The 25,642-nt window shown below is 36.7% G+C and overlaps 2 long non-coding RNA genes across 11 annotated transcripts in view; both read left to right on the top strand.

Moving 5' to 3' along the window:
* The window catches only part of LOC131405653 (uncharacterized), a 76,409-nt gene extending 58,128 nt beyond the window's left edge, over positions 1–18,281 (top strand). For 3 of the 4 annotated variants that reach the window (XR_009220002.1, XR_009220001.1, XR_009220000.1), the window contains 3 exons: positions 6,386–6,641; positions 17,372–17,522; positions 18,194–18,281. This is a non-coding gene — a long non-coding RNA (uncharacterized LOC131405653). Of the gene's footprint in view, positions 1–6,385; positions 6,646–17,371; positions 17,523–18,193 lie in introns of all 4 variants that reach the window. The other variant, XR_009220003.1, reaches the window with a different exon arrangement.
* Positions 18,282–18,492: 211 nt separating this feature from the next.
* Positions 18,493–25,642, top strand: part of LOC131405649 (uncharacterized) — a 147,717-nt gene continuing 140,567 nt past the window's right edge. For all 7 annotated transcript variants that reach the window (XR_009219992.1, XR_009219994.1, XR_009219996.1 and 4 more), the window contains exon 1: positions 18,493–18,577. This is a non-coding gene — a long non-coding RNA (uncharacterized LOC131405649). The remainder of the gene's footprint in view (positions 18,578–25,642) is intronic.

The following is a 25,642-nucleotide window of genomic DNA, read 5'->3' as shown; positions in this document are numbered from 1 at the left end:
GGTTATTGTGGAGTTTTGAGAAGTCCAGAGGTGCATAGAATTTCCAAGCTGAAGATGGTTAACTTGACAAAACCATTAAGATGTGATGATCCTTTGGTGACATCCTCAAGCATCTGGTGTTGGTGGACAGGGTGAGGAATGGGAATGAATGTTTATTGAACATTGGCTATATGTCAGGTAATCTAAGTGCTTCACGTAAATATCTTATATAATATTCATAATAAAACTTTAGGGGTAAGTATTACTATAGTAATTTGTAAGCCAGGGTGGTAGTGACCCAGAAGTCTAAATAACTTGCTTAGTGTCACACAGGCCATAAGTGGTAGGACAAGTGTTTGTACTCAGGTGTATTGTCTTGGGATCCTCCCACCATGCCTCGTTGAATCCCTTACTCAGGTAGGATTAGTCTTTAAAAGACCGTGGCCCCCAGTAGGAGTGGTAAGATGCCACTTAATAGAGGCTGGATATGGATATTGTGTAAGGGCCTTATTAGTGTATTTACAGGTACACTTGCATTATCCAGAAATATCACTTTAACCAGCACATTTGTTGTGTTTATTTCAAATGTGGCGGATTGAAAGACACTGTTAAAATACTCAGTATTTTTCTTAGAGTAAATACATTTACTTTTCTAGTGAATTGTTACAGTAGCTAAATATAGACAGAACAACACTGGTTTCTTTTCATAAACTGAAGTCATAAGATGTTTTGAATGTAAGCAAAAGCTGAGAAATCTTAGAACTTGAATCATGGCATCTTTACAACTTTGTCCCATGACGGAAAAATGTGTCCAAGGGCCCCTCGCTAATCAGACATCAGAATGATGGTAGGGTGGGGAGGGCGTGGGCTTTATGTTAGGTGATGAAAGTTCTCAAAGCCTTGACTAGGGTTTCAGTAAGACAAATCTGAAGTGGAGGGTCGCATGATTTACAGACATGAACTCTGCCCATCTCTGGAACTCTTTGCCATCTTTGATAACAAGAAGCAGAGCTGCAAAGCTTAGAGCTCTGTGGGAAGCCAGGCAGGTGGGGCTGCTGTGGTGGGTTCTTCCGAGCTTGCTTTAGTATGCCTCATGGGAGTGAATAACTGTGGACACCCAGGAGGGCTTGGTGGCTAAAATTTGTATTAAAACAACTCATTTTCTTATATCTTTTCATTCTGTATCAAGGATGAGGCACCAAAAATCTGTAGGACCTACAAGTGCAAGGAAAAATCTGAAAGAGGATTTTTTATTTTGCCCACTGCCTTCCAATAAATAGATACCTGTCTTCTTTTAAGCACCTGGATGTTGCGAGCTTAATGTAATTGACCTCATGCTGACTGTGAAGAAAATTAGAAACTCTAACTCATGCTGAGAGCTATAAGTTTTCATCAACAACTTGGACCTGGCCTGAAGGTCAGCTCTTACTATCTGAAAACGTACATCTATTTATCTCCCAAAGTACATTGCTTAGAACACTAGTCCTAAAAGACATTTGTAGGAAAAAAAAGTTCCATAGTTAAATTTAAGCTTGGGAAATATCATATGATACATCTACTCATTAGATAATTATAATACACTGTAGCATATTAAATAAGGTTTCTAATAAGTCAAATAGTAAATGAAAAACAAAAACAACAAAAACTGTTTAACTTTGTTTAATAGTTATTCTAATGGGATCAATGGGATCTCTCCTACTAAGATTTTATAGAACTAGTAAATTAAGGCAGTGTGTTTTTGACATAAGGGTAGACAAATAGACTGATGGAATAGAACAGAGAGTCTAGCAACAGACCCTCATAGTAATTTATGACAAAGATGACATTGCAGTGCAGTGGATAAAGTATGGTCTTTTCAGAAAGGTACTGGGTCAATTAGATATCCATAGGAAGAAAACAATAATCCTTACTTGATATTTGTATATGAAAGATAAAACAATTTGGCTTTTAGGAGAAAATGTAGGAGATTATCTTCACGACGTGGAGGAAAAATTTTTCTTAAGAAGACACATACAGGGAAAATAATGGTAAAATGCTCACATTTAAATTAAGAACTCTGTTTATCAAAAGACACTATTAAGAAACTAAGAAGGCAAGCCACAGACTGGGACGAGATATTTGTACTATGTGTATATCTGACAAAAGACTCATGTATAAAATATATAAAAAACTGCTATAAATCAGTATCAAAAGGTAGAATTCAATAGAAAAAGTAGAAGATTTGAACAGTCACATCAGAGAAGAGGATATTCAAATAGCAATAGAGATATGAAAAAGTGCTTGAATTCATTAGTCACCAGGAAAATGCAAATTAAAACCACGGTGTGATTACAAAGGAATGGCTAAAATAAAAACAGAAAATTCCAAGTGTCGTGAAGGATGTAGAACAATGGCAATGCTCATTCACTCTTGGTGGGAATGTAAATTAGTATGACCACGTGGGAAAACTGGTTGGAGTAATTCCTAAAGCTGAACATATGCTTATCTTACGCCTGAGAAATTACACTGTTAGATTATATATCCAACAAAAATGTGTATATATGTTTGACAAAAGACATGTACTCTTTTTCATGTTCATAACAGCACTCCTTTTAAGGAAACCCAAGCTGGAAACAACTCAAATGCTTATCAACAGTAGAATGAATAAATAAAATGGTAAATTCACACAATGGAATATAATACAGCAATAAGAATAAACAAACTACAACTACACAGAATACCATGGATAAATCTCACAAATATAATTTTGAGCTATAGTAGGCAGACATAAAAGAGTACATACTGGATGATTCCATTTATATGATGTTTTTAAACAGTCAAAACTAATCTATGTTGTTAGGTATCAGGACACAGGTTATTCTGGAAGAGAACTCAAAGAGGCTTTGGGGTGCTAGTAGTATTTTCATCTGGGTGTTGGTTTCATTTTGTGAAAATTCACTGAGCAATGTATTTATGATTTGTGTATTTTCCTGAACACTTGATATACTACAATAAAAAGTATGCAAAAAAGGCAGATACATATATCAAACAAAAATTTACTTAAAAGATTGTTACATCTAGGCTTCCAAGGAACACACTTTGGGAAAGGATGACCTATTCACACACTGCCATGATATAGATTGTTCAAATCATGTTTTTTAATTGAATAAGATCAGATGAAATGATCCTCAAAGAAAAACGTTAATGGACACTTTCCCAATTAATGTTCAAATTTATCGTTATTTATGTATTGAAGACTGTGTAGCACTGAGTGGTAAATTTTTTTTTTTTTTTGTGAGGAAGATCAGCCCTGAGCTAACATCTGCTAATCCTCCTCTTTTTGCTGAGGAAGACTGGCTCTGAGCTAACATCCATTGCCTAATCCTCCTCCTTTTTTTTTCCCCCAAAGCCCCCCAGTGGATAGTTGTACGTCATAGTTGCACATCCTTCTAGTTGCTGTATGAGGGATGCGGCCTCAGCATGACCGGAGAAGCGGTGCGTCGGTGCGTGCCCGGGATCCGAACCCCAGGCCGCCAGTAGCGGGGCACGTGCACTTAACCGCCAAGCCACAGGGCCGGCCCCTGAGTGGTAAATTTTAATGAGCATTTGAAAAGTAATGAAAGAGACACATTTTAATTATATAAATATTAAAACAAGATCAAACTGAGATTTGTTTTTAGTTTGGAGCAATAAAAAATATAAACTTTCAATAACTTCATGAGAAATCTATAAAAAAATATTCTTTGGCAAACAGAAATTTTGTGGATTTCTTATGATAATTAAATAATTTTTTTATACTTTAGGTTTCGATTTATTATTGAAATGTGAGTTAATTTGCACTCACACAAGTTGATAAAATATTATCCCTTTTCCCAGTTCCTTAATATGTGTTTTACCATTTCAGAGACATTTTTATGACAGAGTGTGTGCCTGGATCTTTGTGTAGATGCTTTTCTCTTACACTAATTAATAATTAATTAATTTCTCCAAATGTTGAATGCCAAATATCCAGGTTCTCTACTTCCACAGACTTCATCCTCTGACAGCCAACAATGGCTCTAAGTGTTTGACATTCAGAGATTGGAGAGAATAGATCAGGACTGTGGCGAGTTGGTTTGCATTTTAAGAGGCTGTGAGTGAAAAGAGAGGAATTAGATGTGCCCAATGGTAATTTCTCTTAGTTATTTTCTGTGGTTGTCTTAAGAGTTTTTGTATTTCAAAAGAAAATACAAACTAGAGTGCTTGTTCTTATCCCAACTTTACCTCTTTTGTAGCAATCCCTCTGGAAAATTATAGGAATCTGAAAGTCTGCTTATTGAAAAATTATATATCATATTTATAATATAGTCAAATAAGATCATTATACTTATTGCCATGATGCACATTTTTAAGAGAATTAAAATCATTAAGTATGACACTGAATTTTTTTATTATTATTATTTTTTTATTGCAACAGCTTTACAATGTATCTGCTTAAATTGCTTTTTGTATAACAGACTTATGCTTTGACAATTTGTTTCACATAATAATGTAATATTATTTATGTAATAATATTACATTATTATAAGGTAATGATAATAATGTAGATATTTTAACTACATTAGTCCTTGTAGTTAGGAGTTTTAACTATAAAGTCCTTGTAGTTAAAGTCCTACAACTTTAAATAATTAAAGTTATTAATTAATTATTTTAATTAATAAAAATAATAATTAAACGGCTACAAGCTGGGGTAACAAGCCTAAGCTGGGGAGTGGGAAACCCATGGGTGGGTGGAGTGAGCGCTGGTACTAGACATCAGACTGATCAGAGCCTGGGGTCTCCCAACAAGGATTGCACTTGGCTTGGTCAAGACAACCCCTCCTACAGTCCCATGATTTTAGGCAGTAGAGAAGTGGATGGAGCCTACAAGACACACTGTCCAGATTTGGTAGAACAGAAATCAGGACAATCCCCCCCCACACAATGTCAGAGCAAATGTGGTCTGGACAGAGCTTCCCACATTAAGCACAATCAAAATAAAACAAACAAACAAAAAAGAATCGTTAACTATGGCAAACAACCAAAAACAAGCATACAAAACCTATGTATACATACCAAGGGGAAAAGAGAGAAGGAAACTAATATACAAAACACAGAAAGAACCCAGTCTAAAAGAAAACATTACCCAGTAAGCACATTCCTGTTGATTCACTCCATAGATAGACCTATTGAAAACATGAATTTATTAAAACTAGGCCTCAAAGATAAGGTGATTAAAGAGCAGAATGGGATGCAAAGAGGGATTGCTGAAATAAGAATACAAATTGAGAACCAAAATAACACTATTACGGATCTAATAAATAACTTAGAAGCAGCAAAGAATAGAAAAAACTTAAAATTGAATGTAAGAAATGGAGTAAAATTTGAGATAATTGCAGTGAATGCAAAAGAAAATGACTAAATGGAAAAAGCAGTTACAAAGATTTCTCAAAGAAAAGTTCATAGTTTTGATTTCATGTTTTTTTCTTCCAAAGAGGAGGCCGATTGTATAGTCACATAATCATTTCTATCTGCTTTTGCAAAGACTTGACCAAAATGGAAAAGGTGAAGGTGTGGCCCTTCACCAAAGTGACTCCTAACTGCCAATGGCCTCTAGAAATGTTTTTGCAGTGATGAGATTATAAATCTCCCTGGTTTTATAAAGGAAAATAGTAATTCTGGGATTAGTGCAGCCCGAAAAAATTCTCATCTTCCCCAAATTTTGGTTTACAGTGTGTAACAGGATGGTGAATGAGACTTTTCTTGTTTTGGAATTTCTGCTAAAACTCCAAAACAGAAAACTAATGAGTACTTCCATGTTCTACAGAGAGCCATCAATAAGCCCTGAGATCTCTCCTTTGTTTCCTATTAGGAAATAGCATAGACTAAACAACAATTTTTAAAGGTACAAAAATAATTAAAAAAAACACAAATCACATGAAATCACACAAAATGGGCGAAGGGGGTCAAAGGGTACAAACTTCCAATTATAAAATAAATAAGTCATGAAGATGTAATGTACAGCATGACATATACAACTGTAGTTAGTAATACTGTATTGCATATTTGAAAGTTGCTAAGAGAGTAGATCTTAAAAGTTCTCATCACAAGAAAAAAATTTTTTTGTAACTATGTGTGGTGATGGATGTTAACTAGACTTACTGTGGTGATCATTTTGCAATACATACAAATATTGAATCATTATGTTGTACACAATATATATATGAATCTAATGTAATGTTATATGTCAATTATACCTCAATTAGAAAAAAACAAATTACATTAAAAGAGACAGTTGAGTTGCCCTGCTACTCCAACCGTCATCCCCAGCAGATATCAGCAAGGATATTTATTGTGGTTTTGAGTTCTTGACCTAGCAAGGAGTGCTGTGGCTTTTCTCTCCTCACAGTCATCCCCTCACAAACCAAGAAAAGTGGAGTTGAAGAGAATACCTCACAGGATTTGGGGGTGCCTGGAAGAGGATGACGTTGGTATCTCAATCCTGGATTAGAAGCCTTGGCAGCCTTGCACATCTGCTCCACAATTATGTAAGCACTGATGGGGCAAACAGAGCAACCACAAGGCAGAGAGGGAGCAGCAGGTGAGGAGGACCGCCCACCACAGAGAGAACTTTTTTGGCTGAGGGAAGACTACAACTGCACAAGGTAGGTAAGAGTGTTTTTGGCACTTTTCTCTGATCTCTACTTTCTGCTCCAACAAAGAAAAAGCTAGAACCAGAAAAGAGAGGCAGGAAGGAGAAGTACAAGGAGCCTGAGTTAGGAGAGGGGAGTGTTTATTGGATGTGAAAATGAAGTCTTAAATTTGGACAGGATTGGAAGCTTACAGACTCTGGATCAGATATTTTTAAGAGGTGGGAAAGGGAGAGTCAAAAGGGTAGTTATTGAAGACAATAAAAACATTCCATGTTTGGACTCCACTGAAGTCAGGTCGTTCAAGTAATCTATCAAGACTTGTACACCATAAAATGCTACTATAGGCATTGTGCAGGCTGCTAACTTTCTCCTTTGGCATGACTGATACATTTATGGTTAGAAACCACATGAGATTTTTTAATAGTCTTAATTGTGTTAAACCTCAGGACAGAGATGATTGACTATATAATTCTAATGACACAAGGAAGCATTTAACAACTTCTTTAGTACTAATGACTATCTTTGAAATGAGGGATATAAATTTTTACTCATAATTCTTTAAGAATTATCACATCGTTCATGTGTTTAAATCAAATCAATTCAGACGTTAAGTTCCCACTTTTCAAGGACATAAGAACGTAAGTATCTGTCATGCTTTGGGATTTTTGTCTACATCCCCAGAATTTCCAAAAATCCTATACGGTGTGCCACTGTTCCCTCTGAGGCAGAAGTAGGCAGGGCCACAGGGTACTTTTGGGCCCTGGGTTTTTGTTTGTTTATTTGTTTTTAAGCACGGGAAGACTGCTAGAAAATGTTGACACAATATTTGCTTGATCTGCAGCAGGGCTCGGGGCCCTTTGTGCATTACTGGCCTGGTAATTTTTCCTGGTTTTCCCCACTCTCTTCAGCTCTGTCGGTAGAGTGGAGGGTCTTACCCAAGCACCCAGTTTCTTCCTCGACCACTTTGAGGCTTCTTTTCCATGTCCTCCCTTTTGGGGAAGATTCTACATGTTGTCTCCTAGAGGGGCCTTCTTTCCTGTTGGAGTGAAGGGCATGTTGACACTGTCAGCTTTTTCTTATCAATTCTCCGTGTCATACAACCAGTGCTTCTGGAATCCTTGACAGGTATAATAAGTAGGTATGAGGGAGAAGAAAACAAAGTGGAGGAAAAAGGATGACATTGAACGTAGGATGAACAAGAAAAAGAAAAAAATGGGTAAAGTAAAAACAGAAAATAAGGGGTGGTAGGGTGACATCGGAAGTTGCTTTCAGTTTCTCCCTGTGGAGCTGGTATTCCTGGGCCACCCTGCTCTGCAGTTTTCTGGTTTGCATAATTGAATGGATGTAATTGAGAGGATGTATGAATGGCGTTGCTATGATTGTATAACAGTCTAAGCAACTCACTGTTGTGTGAAAGTGAACGAGCACCACATTTTACTAGACTGTTACCCTGCTTTGACAGCAGTTACACTGTGATAAATGATTGCAGAATTAATTAATTGAAGAGGTTATTATACTATTAAAATGTATTTCCACCAAGCAGTAATATTGATGAGATATTGTTAATCAATGAACATCCACCATATGCTAATATAAAATTTCTCTTCTAGTATTATGTATATTGTTTCAGAAACACATCTCTATTAGACCACATATTAGAACTTTATTTATATGAAGAGGTCCAACTTTTTGTCTTTCCATTAAAGACAAGATGACACCCCACTAGGGAAATTTTATTTCCAGGTTTGATGAACAAGCTAATAGATCTTCTTTTGCAGCCCAAATGCTTTGCTCAGCCCCATTGCTTTTGCGGCAAAGGTGTCTACCTAGAGACGGAATAATATTGTCTGTGAAGTATACAGTCATTGGTATTTCATGGTCAGTTAGCTTAACTCTATCCTGGCTGTTGAGGAGTGCTTAAATGGCTTTTGAAGTCTCTGCAGAGATATAGCATATTTTAAAGAAGTCATCAAGCATGTAAATTCTAACATTTTAAAGTCTAAAACAAAATTCTTTTATATTCTAAATATGCCATAAATAAATAGTTGAATTACTATGTTGGTTTGTTGGGCTTAGAGAGTTCAAGTAGAAGAATCTTTATAGTTCCCTGAAAGATAGTGAATTCTAGTTAAGATAACTTGATGTTAGACATAGATAGCTGCTTTAGTTAAATCCCTTATGAGGCTAAGTCTACAGTAGTCTGGACACAGCTTCTTTGTACATCGTTAGGCCTTGGTGGATAATTATGTTTGCCGACTGTGTTCTGAATTTTGGAAAATGTATTTTACTGTTAGAAATAGACCGAAGAAACAGGGAAACTTTTATAATTAGAGCAAAAGTGTACAATATATGAATTTAAAATTAAGTGAATCAAACTATTCTCTTGGTGGCTGCGAGTTCTCATTGAGTTCGCTTTACTCGAATGCTTTTCAGGTAAAAGTCAAGTCTCTTTATGACAAACTGATGGTTTTTCTTGTAGGTGAATTTGTTCCTGTATTTGAATATACTGCTAGAAGTCATATTGCCTGTCTAAAGGAAATGTGGGTTGATTAAATTTGTCCAGGCTCTCTGTAGACGATTAAACAAATTTGAGAAAGTGATGTGAGAACAGTAGAGGGAAAGAATCTCTCTCTCATTGTCTCTGCCTGTCATTTCAGTGCCCCAGAAATTCTATTCTTAAGCCTTGAGAATTCTCAAGTTTCCATTACTTGGTATTACTTATGTTCTTTCTTCCATTTACGTTTTTTCTTTTTTCTCTGATACTCTCATTTCCTTTTCTTTTTAATAGCCATGATTTTTATCCATAGCTCTATCGTGCCACATTTTTCTAGACTGCGACTTCTCGAAGGAAGAAATTACAGTGTGATTGCTGTATCCATTGAATAATGCCGGCACAGGATAGTACCCAATAAGTATTTATTAACTAAATAAATGAGCTATTAGTATGTAATTACATAGTAATTTTGTTATATGGAAACCTTCTTTGTAATGTATTATCTGTTTTGTGATTTTATATTACTGAAGACTATTTTGTTTACATTCTAAAGCAGAACAACTTTATCCTGATGTTCTTTCCTCTTCAACAAAATAGGTTTAATTGCAAAATATGCTTCTTTGCAAAGTTCCAGTGATGATTCATTGTTTTTCATTATTGTTCTGGCATCTAACTGTACATACTCCATTGCCCATGGCATCACCACTAACGAAGAAGTACTTTCAAACAGTGGGATGGACCATGCACTCTGTCTTGTCAGCCTAGCTGGAGACTGCCAAGAGAAAAGTCATTAGCTGTTTCCTGGAAGTTTACTAGACTATTTTTTTTTTTTTTGGCTTGTACCTGGGTGTAAAATATGGATACATCCACTTGTTTATAATCCTTTTTAAGGTTATGAATAAGTGTCTTCTATAAGGAATACAATTTGCATGACTCAGCCATGTCAGTTAGGAATGACTCAGCCTAGTATTTATTGAAAGGATACAGATATATCTGTCGAACAATGAATGAAACAACAAACATAGGATTGGTTGCAACTACATAGAAACGTGGTTTACTCCTGAGAGCTGTGAAACTCAGGCATGTGACAAGAATGACATAAAGATGCAACTTGAGTGTAGACAGATGTCCAATCTGGAAAGAGAGGGACACACCTATATCTACACTACACCCCCACCCTCCCAACATGAAGCATCCTCTAGGAGTTGGTCTATGCCTCACTACTTTCTTTGAAAAGTCTGTCTTACTGAATTTCATTACCATAACCTTGTATGTGAGAAGCCTCAATGATATGAGAAAGGGTAAGGAAGTATGTTTGTTATTTGAGTTAAGAGCAAGCTAGTTTACCATATATTTTCATATATATAATTCTCAGAAGAAGTGATGGACTTTTGTGCTTTGCTTCCTTTTCTGTGCCTCCTCATGCAAACTTCCAGGAGTATTACTTCCTAGTTTAGGGAAGGGATAATTCAGATGTGGGACGAAATATTTTGACATTTTAGTATCTCCCCTTGACATTTTGGTTTATACATAAACTTGGGGTTTGTACGTACCTTATTTTTAACTGGAAAATACTGTATTTGAGCTTTCTGTGAGTAAAACATGTTGAGAAAATGCCAGATGCATAAATGTCTAGTGTTTTCCCATTAAATATGTTTGTTACCATGCTATGCTCTGACTTGCACATATGTATTCCTGCTCATTCCCATCGTCTGAAAAATGTGCTACAAAGAGGCTACCACTGGGGTAAGAGCCTTTGAGTCTTAAGATGCCCCTATGGAACAATGCATACCAAGTAGCCAGGCCTTGCAGAGTCAGGCAGAAATTCTGAGTAGTTTCTGCCTATATATGCACAATTTGGGGCATTGCTATTTTTTGCCTAAGCCTTATATTTCTGCTGTACCAAAATTATCTTTTAGTTAAGGGATATTTGGAAACTTTATTTTAAAAAAGCTTGGCCACTTTCATCAATAATTTAAAGAATTAATTTAGTACTAAAATTCCTTAGAGAAAAAAATGTATGATAAATTTTTCAGCATGATATTTACATTCCCTTTGTGGAAGGGCTGTTTTCCAGTAAATGTAGTCAATAAATTTATCTCTGAAGCCACAAATGTGTACACAAGCACCTTCAAACATCTGGTGAAGTGGTTTCTTTGAGAAAAGCCAAAATTTAGTGCTTTGAATTTGGTAAACTATGAAAAATCTCCTTTTGAAGTGGAAATAAAATGTTTTTTTTTTGTTGTTACAGAAAACAAAATGCCTTCCAAATTTTGTTTTCTGAGTAGCCAATAACTCTTTTAAAAAGAAAAATATTTTGCAAATTTGTTGAAAACTAGTTGTCACTTTTCATTCCTGTTTCAAAAGCCCTGTGAAGATAATTTTAAGGAGATTGTACAACCTAAACTAAGTATGACACATTAAATGTTAATCCAGAAGAAGACTTTTATGTTTTTCACAAGATGAGAAGCAAAATATGAGTTTTTGAAAAATAAAAAATTTGATGTCATGACATGTAAAGACCAAGAAATGGTCATCAGTAAATGTTTCATAGTAAATGTGTATTTTGTCAACAGATGTTAAGTGTATCTATATTCAATCAATTTAATAGCCTTCAATATCTCAAATAGCCTCCTTTGAGTTTTATAATCATAAACTAACTTTTCAGAGCAGAATTAAATTCTGGATAATTGAAGTTTTTGTACTAGAATGAACTATACTCTGAAGCAAAAGAAATTCTTTGCTCCTCCCTCTTTCTTTTTCTTTTTCTCTCTTGCTCCTTTTCTCTTTCCTTCCCGTTTCCCTTTTTCTTTTCCACATTTGTTATCATTTATGTGTCAATCATCATGTTAGGCGCTGGGGATACACAGGTGAGTATGAACAATGTGATAAGTAACCTAATAGTGTGTGGAAATCAGAGGAGAGTGTGAGTGTTAACGGCAATTCTCATACTTAGGACAACACAATCTGAAGCTGGAACACTTTGAATCTTGAAAGAGGAGCAGAAATTTATCAAGGATTTGGGGAGGGCAGAAGGAGACTTTGGGAAAAGGTGAACACCATGTGTAAAGAGGTGGAGACATGGGGTGGTGTAACTTCAAGCAGTTCTTTTGGGTTTCAAACACAGGTGGTGGAATGTGGGAGACTAGTCTGGATAGGTGGGCATGGGCTAGATTTTAAAGGGTCTTTTGCTTAGTAAGGAATTTAAACTTTATCTTATAGTACAGGGGTCAGCACACTTTTTCTGCAATAAGTCGGGTAGTAAATATTTTAGGCTTTGTGGGCCAAACAGCCTCTGTCATAAGGACAAGTTTGTCATTGTGGCATGAAAGCAGCCATGGACAATATGTGAACGAGCATGGCTGCATTCTAATACAACTTTATGGACACTAAAATTTGAATTTTATATAATTTTTACGTCATGAGATAGTATTTTTTTTTTAAACATTAAAAAAATGTAAAAAAAATTCTTAGTCACAGACTGTGCAAGAACAGACTCCAGGTCGGATTTGGCCCATGGGCTGTAGTTTACTGTCCCCTGCTATGATAGATGATGAGCTGTCATTGAAGAGTTTTAATCAGGAAGGATGTATGATCTGCATTCTAGAAAGTTCTCTCCAGTGTAGCGCTTTATAAACCAGGCTCTGAAGAACCATACTGAAAGTTGCTCTGGGAAAAAAGGGTCCCAAGAGCAAATAATCTTAGGAAATGGTCTATGACATACCTTACTCTTAGAGATTCACAAAGCACATTAGTATATTAAAGACTCTGAGAAGTGTTGCAGAGAACAACTTGAACTTTTTTGTTGTCTAGTTAACTTAGTACTCATGACACTTATTTATGGAAATTTCTGTGGAACATAATTTAGGAAATGTTATTTTAATGGCAATTATATTAATGAAGAAGTGAAATAAACTCATTAAGAGCAATTAAGCAGAAATCCATTGCAATATTCACGGAAAAGTGTTGAGGGAACAACCCAGGGAATAGTGGCAGAATGGAGAAATTTCATTATTATCAAGGAAACACAATTTATAGAGAAGAAAAGGACACAATCTTAAATATTTTTCTATTAAAATACGAAAAAATTAAAGCAGAAAAAAACATAGGCTGTTTATACACAGTATATAAAGACAACATATTTTAGAAAATAAGAACAAACAAAACGAAGAGTGAAGGAATATTTGAGTACTTAAAGTAGAAAATCCAGAGCTCAAAATTTATGCTACTGAGTCCGATGGGGTACAGCCTATAATTCCCAAATGGTCAAATAAAGATGATTGAGGATCACCTTAATATTATTCCAACATGCAAAGAAGAAAATAGAGTGAAAGATGATTTAAAAGACACTGAATCATTTTCTAAGACTATGTCAATCAGGGTTCTTGGTTGCCAGTAACAGAAATTGACTGGATAATTAAGTTGAAAGGAAATTTATTAGAAATATATTAGATAGCTCACAAACTCAATAGGAAGGTAGACAGTCTGGCCCAGAGAACAGGCAGTGACCACAGACAGTAGAAACCACAACCTGGGTCACCTCGGGCGACCAGAACCATCTTGTTAGGATGCTATAACCAGGACCACTGCTGGTGGACCTCTGTGGCTGGGCCCCGCTTCCGATGGCCTCTTGCTACCACCAGCTTCATAGTGACTGATTTCTAAACTTGTCCTGTGTCCTCACATTCCTCTCTCAAGATCCAAAGTCTTGGGGAAGAATATTGGATATCTGACTGGCGGGGCCTACTTCCTGTGCGTGTGTCCTGGGTCCCAGGGATAGATTCTACCTCCTCCCTTAAGCTTCCACGGTTAGAGGTGGGATACTCTATCTTACCAGTAATATAAGCAGTTGAGAATTCTCTAAAAAAGCTATTGGTGTTCCCTCTCCCAAAATGAGAAATATTCACCACTTCAAAGACTAAGAAAGGGAACTATGTGTGACCAATATATCTGAAATTTGAAGTACAGTACCCTCATTACTGTACAGACTAACGGCATTAACTGGATTACAGCCCTTATCTAGAGGATAAGTAAGCTAACATGAAACATTAAACACCCAACTGTCTGTGTGATTTGGTAAACTTGGGCCTTAGGGATGCAGGAGAATTAGAACAGGTTTAGTTTTAATGAGTAAGGTTCAGTGATCTTCCAAATCCCAGAGAATTCAAACAGTGACTATCTTTGATTTCAACAAATTTTCCTGGAAAGATCCTGAGTTAAGATTTAATTAAGTGCTATATATTTTTCTGTGGATTGAAAATCTAAAGATACGAAACAAAAACGTTTCTTATTCGTATGTTCCAGGGGCTTAGGGACTTTGAGAAAATACTGATGCTTATTGAGATACTTGGAAACTATTTGTGTACTTCCATTTGGTTCTGGTATTGTTTAAGAATAATGTATTAAGAAAGTTTCACCCTGTTCACTGGAAGTTGTAAGTTAATATTTTCGTGCTTGTTGAGGTTTTTATTTCTTCTGGAATCTTGGAAGGGAAATTTGAATATAAACTACCAAAACTAGTAAAATAATATAGGTATATGATAATGAAACTGATACAGGTGACTGAGCTATCGTCCCTGGAGATTTATTTCAAGATGTAATAAATGTAATAATTCAAAATTTAGTAATGATTTTTTTTTGCCCTTAACTTTGGTAACAATTGTTAGTTTCTATTTGTTTCAAAACTAAATTACAGAAAGGGAGATAAAAGACATTTTGTAATACAAATAAAGACGGGTTTGTTTCAGAGAGGAAGTGCTGTGTCTTTGCCCATTTGTCCTGACATGGCAGGTTAGGAATATGTGGAGTGGCTAATTTAGCATATGTAAGCTTAGTTGCACTTCAGTACGGGAACCATTACCCTGGTTCAGCCTCTGGTGAACATGCACCTCTGTTCCCCACCTCATCTCGAATGCACTACCGTTTAATATCTAGAAACTCTATGCAACAGAAGTTAGAAGGAATTTTTATGAGGGTGCATTGACATGCCCAAGTTACTTTTAGGATATGTTACAACCAAATGCTCGGTTGACTCCCTAACTCATCAACTGAGTGACTTGCTATAGCACTGAAAAAAGAACATAAGTTTGAGAAAACTTCCAAAGGAGTTTCACGCTGTCTTCTAATAGATGAGCTAAAGATAAAAACCACAGAAATTTGTGAAAAATGTGTTCTAGTGAACAGACATCTTACATTAGCTACAGAGATGATGATAGTTTTAGAAACAGTCAATATACATTTCTAGGGTTAAATTTTAAGCCACACAAAAGCATTTATCAAATGTCCGGTGTTTACGGAGCATGCTGCTGGGTATAAACAAGAGATCAATGAGAATTAGTAGATATAGACCTTGTTTTCAAAGATGGTTTAACTGAGTGAGGAGACAGGGTGCTCTAAGGATGAGCTACCTAGTGCCACCTCTAGGCTGGAGGAGTATAAATGACGACTGACTGTCTTCATCCCTCCCTCTGCCCTCCTTTCCCCTCTCCCCATTTGCTTGCTTTTTTTGTACCAGGCTCTGGGAGCTAACTGGCTGGCCCATCTTTTGGCTGGTGCTACTACCCAGTCTAATTTTCAGATTTTCTTCTTTCCATAAACCCTGATTCCCTCTGCTGTCCTCCTATGGCCATTCCCTAGGCTTCAGGAAAGCAGGCAGAGAATAACACAAATAATAAACAGGGAGAAGTGACAAATGTTCCAGAACTTTGCAAAGTCTTTACAAATTCCATTATAAAACAATAACTAGAAATCTTATTGATTGACTGTTCCTTATTTATATTTCTGAGTGAGGGGATTAAATAACCCTTCTCCTTTTCTCCTAATTTGCAGATAATACCATTGGGGATTCAGGGAGCGAGGAAAGAGATGAGTTTTCCCTGGAACACAGAATTAAGCAGCGTAGTAGGGGTCCCTTTCCATTACGGGGACAGTTTTCCTTTCTGAGGACTTCTAGTCTATGTGACTGCTATTCTATAAGTAGAATCTTACAGGATAGAGATTCATTACAAAAATGGAAATTAAAAATGTGCTATGACCTTGGGGCCGGCCCAGTGGTTCACAGGTTCTGATCCTGGGCGTGGACCCATACACCGCTTGTCAAGCCATGCTGTGGCGGCATCCTATATAAAGTAGAGGAAGATGGGCATGGATCTTAGCCCAGGGCCAATCTTCCTCACACACACAAAAATATATGTGCTATGACCTTAAAAAAATATGCTTTGGGTTCTGAGGGCATTCCAGGAGAGTAGTTCCACACCAGTCTTTGCTACAGCAGAAGCACTGGAAGGAATACAACCTTCTAAACTGAAGAGTGGGAGGGATAGCCCTCCTGTAGGCATGGCTTCCATATGCTTGTCAAGCAAAAAGACTCTTCTTGGTGATTACAGAGGTCTAGAAATTTCTCCTTTAAAGGTGGCATATATATAAGTTAGAATGAACTGTTTGTCCATTCATTTATTACTCCATTACATAAAAACACTGAAGGAGTTTTCATCACATTAGATTTTGTGCTTAAATTGGTCTGATTTAAAACTTTGGATAGACATACAGGGAGTTCACTCTGGCCGACATCGGGACAGAGGCACCTCTGGGAGATGGGCAGACATCGTCCAGATGGATGATGATCATCTGGCCTCACATATATGCAACCCCATGTTGTGCTCCAGGGTGATTTATATCTTTGAGAATGGTTAATGCTTCCCAGGGCAACGTGGGGAGGTCAGTTTAGAAGATTCTCAATTTAGTGCAGTGCCAGCTCATTTTCATTTATTTACTCCTTCTTAAAAAAGGATTAATAATTCTAAGTGACTTTGACATTGGTTATTATGTAATTATTTAGAATGAATCACTTAACCATATAAATAAAATAACTGGTCAATTCTGTCATATAAATCATACTGTTATTATCATTATTTTTTGGTGCACTGAAGTACAAATCAGAATACTTGCATTTAGAAGACCCACATTTTAGCCCTAACTATTCTTCCATAAATCTGGGAATCTCTCATATTTTTCTGAAATGAGATGGAATATAAATAACAAAAAATTCTTCCTGTGTGCTTGGGAAATTAATTTAATTCCTTTGAAGCTGAGTTTTATCACTTACACAGTGGGCACAATAATAGCTATTCATCCAATCTCCTGGAACTGTGATGAGAATGTAAGGAAGTAAAAAATGCTCTGTAAACTGTAAAATACAGACTACATGGTGTTGTGGTCATCATACTTTTGCCTTTGTTGGGTCCCCAAGAAACAGACCCTGAGGTGGAGATTTGTGTGCAGAGAGCTTGTCGTGGAATGCTCTTGGCGACACGTCCTTGAGAGGATGAAGAAGCCAGGATTGAGCAGAGGAAGAAATGGAACAATGATACAGTTGCAGCAAAGGCCTCGGCCAATTACAGGTGAGCACTGAATGTTTTGTAGAGTTTTCCAGATATGAGGCAAGGGGCCAGAATTCTGTACCCCTCAATCAACCCATCATTAGATGTGAGCTGCTCTTGGGGATGGGATCATCTCAGATGAGGCAGTTCCTATGAGTAGATAAAAATCCCTAGGGAAAGAGTCAGCTGTGAACCCTCAGTGGGAAACACTACCAGCACCTGGGGAAATGAGAGACTAGGTCCTGAAAGGAGAATCTTGATGGTGTACCATAGCATCCTTCACAGAGCACTGCTCAAATCTGTTTGATCTGTATAAAAAGTTCACCCCATCTGAGATCAGCAACTCCAGAATTCTAATTGGCCTCTTTCACTGGGAGAAACTTACAAAAGGAAGTTTAGAGATGTACTATAGCCCCAGCTGCTCCAGCTGGTCTCAGGACTGTGCAAAATAACCCCCAAATCGTCCTTTTCTATTATTCATTCTAGATTCTTTATATCTTCAGCTAACACCTCTACTTGTCAGTTGCCTTACATGGTGGAGTAACCCAGGCCAACCCTGAGGGTGCTCTTCCCAGAGAGTGCCTCCCTCACTTCCCATTTACTGTCAAAATTGGGCAAGCGAGTCCTGACAGGCATCCTAGCGGATTATCTGTATGTCAAATGTGTTCTCTGCCTCTATTCTATAACTGCAGCCTTGATCAGAATCAATTACCCCTGCCAGAATGGTGACTCCTTTCCTTGCCTGCAAAGACTGGGCAGCAGATGTAGCTTAAAATTTAATGGAACTCGGGCTGGCCCCGTGGCTTAGCGGTTAAGTACGTGCGCTCCGCTGCTGGCGGCCCGGGTTTGAATCCCGGGCGTGCACTGAAGCACTGCTTCTCTGGCCATGCTGAGGCCGCATCCCACATGCAGCTATGACATACAACTATCTACTGGGGCTTTGGGGGAAAAATAAATAAAAAAAATAAAATTATAAAAAAAAAAAAAAATTTAATGGAACTCATCCCCTGGTGGACGCAGGACTCATAGATCGACAGAACCTTGAGTTGTAGCACACGATACACAAATTTCTCCAAGTAAGTCCCTGGGAATGATGGTAAGTGGGGCTACTTCTGCTTCTATCCCTTGTTCCCCGACCCATGTTTTCCAAGAGTTGGGAGCACGGCACCATAATAGTCACTGATTTATGGTATACTTGCATCCTGGATAATGGATCCATGTCTTATAGGATATCATCTCCAACATGGTACCTCAGATACTCCCTCAAAAGGCTCTTTAGTTGTATTATCAACCCAGCAGTTTCTGAGGGGTATAGTATATAATAGGATCAGTGGATCTCTTGGCCGTATGCCCACTACCTCCCCTCTTTTTCTATAAAGTGGATTCCTTGGTCTGAGGTGGTTACGTAGCATACTGTGTCAGTGGACCTGACTATAAACCCTAGAATCACCATGGTAAATGATAGAAAAGGTGCAGAGAAAGGGCATGCTAGTGTGAATATACTACATAAAATCAAAAAAACACCAGCCAACTACGTTCTTACAAGAGGACCCGGAAGACACTCCATTCATCAAAGCCATCAGGAATATTCTGGTGAGAAGGGCACCGGCATCACTGCGAAGCTCTCTTCTCTATAGGCCAGAACAGTTGGTGGGCAATGCTGTTGTAGAGCTGGGCTCCTTGGTCACAGGGGGAATGATAATGGGATCCTGAAATAAGGGGCCGAGTAAATGGCAGTGGCTTTGGTAAGGCTGTGGATGCAAATTTGTCTCAAGCAGGGAGTGTGACCTTGGCAACGAAGCACCTTTTGGATGAAGGTAATGCCTAGGGAAAGACTAAGCTGTGAGCTGTGAACAGTTAACAGATGAAACTCCCAGTAGTTGGGTAAATATGTGCATTGGTGGCAAAAGGGGGATCTGTGCAGCATAGCATAACATTTGCTTCAGTCTTCAAATAGGTGGGAAATACCACTTATTAATTTTTTATAAGTAAAATATGATAATGGTACATCCAGTACAGAGAGAACATAGGCTGTTTCAGGCTGTTAGCACCAAGATGAGAACATTTAATATAATTCTGTGTTGCCTCTCAGAAACCTAATTAAAGCCCAAACCTGATTGTTTTGTGTACAATTTGTCAGAAAACGCACAGTTTTAAATGAAGGAAAATTATTAAAAAGCTAACCACTGACCTGAGAGTTTACTGGTCTGCCATGTTGGATCATACTGGTTAAAATGAGTTCAAACCAACTGACTTCCATGTGGAACACGGTTTAACGAGATGTTTGCAGAAAGGTCAAGTGAAAAAAATCCCTTCAGTAGTCCAGGGAGATATGCAGATCAGTCACTTACTATTAAATTCAGTGAGATAGAAATCTAAGCAACCCATGCTTATTCTCTTTCCATGAATTAGAAGGGAAGGGGTATGAAGAATGGATGGGGTAGAGAATGTATTGCTTGCAGGATTTTTGGTGAGGCGACATTTGATTTTTAGGAAGCAAGTGATTTTCATTATTACAGATATTGTTTAGCTGTTAATTAAATGTTTATTGTGTTTCTGCCAGTGTTTTGAGTGCATCTCTTCTGAATATTCCTGTTTACTAACATTTGCTGCCACTAAGAAAGAATTATTGGTTATCTCTGCCCTAGAATTTCTAAAATTAGTGTCTCTATTGGTTGAAGTTCAATGGTAAAGTAATGTGAACAAAATATAGTCTCATAGAAACAAAGTGCTGGTATTAACTTGGAAAGAGATTCAATTCCAAATATTTGGAAGTATTTTGCTTCTGAGAGCATACCAATCTGACTCAAGTTATGACATTTTCATGCTATTGATTTATTCATTCAACAAATATTGAAATATTAACCGCTGGAGATATGCCTGACAAAGTCTTTTTTTATATTCTCATTTGACCTAAAATGAACAAAATATGAAAATCTCGGCATAGATGATTCCGTTTTATTACTTTAGAAGTGCATATATTCCTCCCGATATTTGGGTGTTCACTCAGGGAGCAAACTTTTGACAGTCTTTCCTACTCTAATGTGATGTTTCTTTGGTGAGAGAGCTGACATTTTCTCATAGCTCTTGTTTAGTACTGACACTGTGCTTTTAATTACTGGAGAAGCCACAGGCAATGAAATGTAATTATGATGAAATGAATTACAGACCCCTAGACCATTTCACCTTTTGCCTCTTGGCGGACATTGTACAGTCTTCGCATCAAAGCATCTGATGCTTATTTCTAATCTCCCTATTTAGATGAGGCGAGGAGGAAATCTGACTGAGAAATTACCTGTTGTGCTATCACAAAATGAATCTTTGAGACTGACATTCTGGATGTGAGATGTAGTGTGACATGTTCTGCTGCTTACTTCAAAGTGCAGCTCCTGCAGAGAAAGAACTGTCTGGCTGGCTTTTAAAGTAGTGTAGTCTTACTTTTTTTTTTAAAGAAAATTTAAAATGTAAATGCTTATATTCTTGTACATAGTTTGGAGTAAATTCCTTATACTAGCAAACAATTAGTTTTGGAAATTAGAAGTTGAATTGATATTGATGATAATTATGTTGTAGTAGCCAAAAGTTTAAGTGTGACATTCACTGAATAGATCATTTAGACAAAACGAGAGTTAAAGAACTAGTATTTTTAAATTTCTTAGTATAAAGAGCATTTACCCATTGTGAAGTAAGGTTGCCTCTTGGGTGAGGAAGTTCTGGAAATCATGCAACTTCTTACCTTCTTTAGCCTGTTCTCATTTGGCAGGTTTTGGTGAGTGGAATTAGGCAGATACTGAAGCTAATTAACTGCCAAGTTACTTAATAGAACAATTTGTTCTCCTGATTATTCTATAGTCGCTAATCCATTCTTGAAGGATAAAATTTCATTATCTCATATTTTTTGGAGAAGCTGTTTAAAAGGTCTTGTCTTTGCAAGGACATTGAAATGTTCACATACTTACAGCACTTATGTTTTAGCATTTTACTTTCTCACCTTGGGCTGAATTTCCTTTTGGAGTTATAACGTATCAACAACAGGTCAAAAGCTTTGACGTGAGAGGAGACTGCAAGAAAGTAGGTGTTGTTTCTCAACTGATGAGATGACAAATTTCACTCACTAAATAGACTCACTGGTGGGGGGAAGTAAGGATAGCAGGCAAAATATGAGATTTTTTTTCTTTTTTTTTAATGAAAAAAAGAATATGAGAAATTGGAGTAGAAAAGGAGAGAAGGTCTCTGGGGAGGATGGGAGGTGAGGGATATCGAGTTGGAAAGGGAGAAGAGGAGAACCACCATCAGAGGGTAACCGCATAAACACTGTTTACCTCTGTGCTCTTTAAGCCTTTTTTGCTAGCTTACCTCCTAAAATAATTTTAAAAATGAACAAAGAGTTATATACTCTCACATACATTTTTTTAGGTTGATATCCAAATTTTTCATCATAGTTTTAAAGTAGCTGCGAATAATATAATTTTCAGAATATTATAAATATTGACAATTCAAACAAAATTTACGTATATCCAATAAATATGTATCCAAGAAATAATAACTTATTGAAAAACCATAATTTAAAAAATATATAAACAATCATATTTTCACTTCAATAGTCAAAAGTTTTTCATCATTTCTCTTCCTTTTGAACTTGTATTCCATTCCATTTCTCTCACGGTTTTTCCCTAAGGTAATATACTATTGTGCTTGGAAGTCTTTTTTTTTTTTTTCAAGGTAATCAAAAGTGATATCTAATAATGAAATCTCATTCACATTTATATCGCTTGGTAATTGGTAGTCAGGTGAGAAAAGCCAATAATGATCTTAAACTCTGAAGTTGCACATGGATCACTTAGTAGAAAAGAAAGTGCAGCCCATCTTAGATATGAAGGAAGAGGGTATGGGGGCCAAATAGGGATTTATTTATTTATCTATTTTTTTTTGTTTATTGCAGTAACATTGGTTTATAACATTGTATAAATTTCAGGGGTACATCATTATACTTCTATTTCTGCAGAGATTACATCATGTTCACCACTCAGATACTAATTACAACCCATCACTACACACATGTGCCGAATTATCCCTTTCGCCCTCCTCCCTCCCCTCTTCCCCTCTGGTAATGACCAATCCAATCTCTGTCTCTATGTGTTTGTTTATTGTTGTTATTATCTACTACTTAATGAAGGAAATCATACGGTATTTGACCTTCTCCCTCTGACTTATTTCACTTTGCATAATGCCCTCAATGTCCATCCATGTTGTCACAAATGGCTGGATTTCATCGTTTCTTATGGCTGAGTAGTATTCCATTGTGTATATATACCACATCTTCTTTATCCATTTGTCCCTTGATGGGCACTTAGGTTATTTCCAAGTCTTGGCTATTGTGAATAACGCTGCAATGAACACAGGGGTGCATGTATCTTTACGCATTGGTGTTTTCAAGTTCTTTGGATAAATACCCAGCAGTGGAATAACTGGATCATATGGTAGTTCTATCCTTGATTTTTTGAGGAATCTCCATACTGTTTTCCATAGTGGCTGCACGAGTTTGTACTCCCACCAGCATTTTATGAGAGTTCCCTTCTCTCCACATCCTCTCCAACACTTGTTGTTTCATGTCTTGTTAATTATAGCCATTCTGACGGACGTGAGGTGATATCTCATTGTAGTTTTGATTTGCATTTCCCTGATAGTTAATGACTTTGAACATCTTTTCATGTGTCTGTTGGCCATCTGTATATCTTCTTTGGAGAAATGTCTGTTCAGGTCTTTTGCCCACTTTTTAATTGGGTTGTTAGTTTTTTTGTTGTTGAGATGCATGTGTTCTTTATATATTTTGGAGATTAAGCCCTTATCAGATGTATGGTTTGCAAATATCTTCTCCCAATTGTTAGGTTGTCTTCTCTTTTTGTTGATGGTTTCCTTTGCTGTGCAGAAGCTTTTTAGTTTGATGTAGTCCCATTTGTTTATTTTTTCTATTGTTTCTCTTGCCCAGTCAGACATGGTGCTTGAAAATATGTTGCTAAGACTGATGTCGAAGAGCATACTGCCTATGTTTTCTTCTAGAAGTTTCATAGTTTCAGGTCTTATGTTCAAGTCTTTAATCCATTTGGAGTTAATTTTTGTGTATGATGTAAGGTAGAGGTCTACTTTCATTTTTTTGTATGTGGCTGTCCAGTTTTCCCAACACCATTTGTTGAAGAGACTGTCCTTTCTCCATTGTATGTTTTTGGCTCCTTTGTCAAAGATTAACTGTCCATAGATGTGTGAGTTTATTTCTGGGTTTTCAATTCTATTCCATTGATCTGTATGTCTGTTTTGTGCCAGTACCATGCTGTTTTGGTTACTATAGCTTTGTAGTATATTTTGAAATCAGGGAGTGTGATACCTCCAGCTTTGTTCTTTTTTCTCTGGATTCCTTTAGCTATTCGGGGTCTTTTGTTGTTCCATATAAATTTTAGGATTCTTTGTTCTATTTCTGTGAAAAATGTTGTTGGAACTTTGATAGGGATTGCATTGAATCTATAGATTGTTTTAGGAAGTATGGACATCTTAACTATGTTAATTCTACCAATCCAAGAGCATGGAATATCTTTCCATTTCTTTGTGTCTTCTTCAATTTCTTTCAGCAATGTTTTATAGTTTTCAGTGTACAGCTCTTTCACTTCTTTGGTTAAGTTTATTCCTAGGTATTTTATTCTTTTTATTGCAATTGTAAATGGGATTGTATTCTTAATTTCTCTTTCTGCTACTTCGTTGTTAGTGTATAGAAATGCAACTGATTTTTGTATGTTGATTTTGTATCCTGCAACTTTACCGTATTTGTTTATTACTTCTAAAAGTTTTCTGGTGGATTCTTTAGAGTTTTCTATATATAAAATCATGTCATCTGCAAATAGTGACAGTTTCACTTCTTCCTTTCCAATTTGGATCCCTTTTATTTCTTTTTCTTGCCTGATTGCTCTGGCTAGGACTTCCAGTACTATGTTAAATAGGAGTGGTGAGGGTGGGCATCCTTGTCTGGTTCCTGTCCTTAGAGGGATAGCTTTCAGTCTTTCACCGTTGAGGATGATATTAGCTGTGGGTTTGTCATATATGGCCTTTATTATGTTGAGGTACTTTCCTTCTATACCCATTTTATTCAGAGTTTTTATCATAAATGGATGCCATATCTTGTCAAATGCTTTCTCTGCATCTATTGAGATGATCATGTGATTTTTATTCTTCATTCTATTAATGTGGTGTATCACGTTGATTGATTTGCAAATGTTGAACCATCCCTGCATACCTGGAATAAATCCCACTTGACCATGGTGTATAATCTTTTTAATGTATTGTTGTATGTGATTTGGTAATATTTTGTTGAGGATTTTTGCATCAATGTTCATCAGTGATATTGGCCTATAGTTTTCTTTTTTTTGGGTTGTCCTTATCTGGTTTTGGTATCAGGGTAATGTTGGCTTTGTAGAATGAGTTAGGGAGCTTCCCCCCTCCTCAATTTTTTGGAAGAGTTTGAGAAGGATAGGTATTAAGTCTTCTTTGAATGTTTGGTAGAATTCACCAGGGAAGCCGTCTGGTCCTGGACTTTTATTTTTGGGGAGGTTCTTGATTACTGTTTAGATCTTCTTACTGATGATTGGTCTATTCAAATTCTCTGTTTCTTCTTGATCCAGTTTTGGAAGGTTGTATGATGCTAAGAATTTATGCATTTCTTCCAGATTGTTGAACTGGTTGGCATATAGCTTTTCATAGTATTCTCTTATAATCTTTTGTATTTCTGAGGTGTCTGTTGTAATTTCTCCTTTTTCATTTCTGATTTTACTTATTTGTGCCTTCTCTCTTTTTTTCTTGGTGAGTCTAGCTAAAGGTTTGTCAATTTTGTTGATCTTTTCAAAGAACCAGCTCTGGTTTTATTAATTTTTTCTATTGTTTTTTTCGTCTCTATTTCATTTATTTCTGCTCTGATTTTTATTATTTCCCTTCTTCTACTCACTTTGGGTTTTGTTTGTTCTTATTTTTCCAGTATCTTTAGGTGCATTGTTAGATTGTTCATTTGAGATTTTTATTGTTTGTTGAGATAGGCCTGTATTGCTATAGACTTCCCTCTTAGAACCGCTTTTGCTATATCCCATAAATTCTGGCATGTC

Source organism: Diceros bicornis, chromosome 5, assembly GCF_020826845.1.
Source record: "Diceros bicornis minor isolate mBicDic1 chromosome 5, mDicBic1.mat.cur, whole genome shotgun sequence".
NCBI classification, from domain to species: Eukaryota; Metazoa; Chordata; class Mammalia; order Perissodactyla; family Rhinocerotidae; genus Diceros; species Diceros bicornis.
Note: the sequence above shows the minus strand (reverse complement) of the source record. Positions and strands in the feature narration are given on the sequence as shown.